Source organism: Chiloscyllium plagiosum, unplaced genomic scaffold (genome assembly GCF_004010195.1).
Source record: "Chiloscyllium plagiosum isolate BGI_BamShark_2017 unplaced genomic scaffold, ASM401019v2 scaf_48140, whole genome shotgun sequence".
NCBI classification, from domain to species: domain Eukaryota; kingdom Metazoa; phylum Chordata; class Chondrichthyes; order Orectolobiformes; family Hemiscylliidae; genus Chiloscyllium; species Chiloscyllium plagiosum.
The window spans coordinates 4,063-5,056 of record NW_025197273.1 but is presented as its reverse complement, the minus strand read 5'-3'; the positions used below and the strand labels follow the sequence as shown (position 1 = coordinate 5,056).

At 50.5% G+C, this 994-nt stretch overlaps 1 non-coding gene across 1 annotated transcript; it reads right to left on the bottom strand.

Annotated features, from left to right (window-relative positions):
* Positions 1–474: 474 nt before the first annotated feature.
* On the bottom strand, positions 475–546 carry trnae-uuc. The gene has a single exon. It is a non-coding gene; the product is annotated as a tRNA-Glu (tRNA).
* Between the last annotated feature and the right edge of the window lie 448 nt (positions 547–994).

The window sequence follows — 994 nt, the reverse complement described above, 5'->3', positions numbered from 1 at the left end:
AAACACCCATGAAACCGCCAGTATCAGGATTCCCAGCAGAAGCAATAATGCAGAGTCTCAAACCAACAGCCCTTCCAACGATCCAACCCAAACTTTGTTGTCCGTCACAGTGATGACACTTTTGTCATCAAAACATGAAGCAAATTAGAGGAAAACTACAACACATCAACAATCTCCTTACGGGCATAAAATTCACAAAAGAGGAGAACAACAACAAAGTGCCATTTCTAGATGTCACAGTAGAGCGAACCGTCAATGGGGAACTTCACACTAGCGTCTACAGGAAAACAACGCACACGAACCAAGTTCTTATCTCCAGAAGCAATGATACCTTCACATCCAAACAGGCCTGAATCAGGACACTATTTCAACGAGGAACTGCACACTACAGCAGCCAGTAACAACGAAGGCCAATAAGTAACTGTACAGCGCATTTAAAGAGAACGGGTAGGCGAAAGATCCACTGAGAATTATTTCCCTGACCGGGAATCGAACCCGGGCCGCAGCGGTGAAAGCGCCGAATCCTAACCACTAGACCACCAGGGATACAGCATTGCTACCTCACAGCCCTATTGTAAATTGCTTCCCTGCCCGGAAATCGAACCCGGGCCACGATCGTGAGAAGGTTTCCACCAATATCATTGCTTGTATCCATTGCTCCCGATGCGGTCTCCTCTACATTGGGGCGACTGGAGACTCCTCGCAGAGTCAAGTCACAGCGCTTGAGGGAGCATCTCCAGGACACCCGCACCAATCAACCCCATCACCCTCTCAACTCCCCCTCCCACTCTGCCGAGGACATGCAGGTCCTGGGCCTCCTCCATCGCCGCTCACTCCCCACCCGTTGCCTGAAGGAAGAACGCCCCATCTTTCGCCTCGGATAAATTCAACCCCAGGACATCAATGTGGACTTCACCAGTTTTCTCATTTCCCCATCCCCCACCTTACCTCAGTTCCAACCTTCCAGCTCAGCGCTGTCCTCATGACCTGTCCT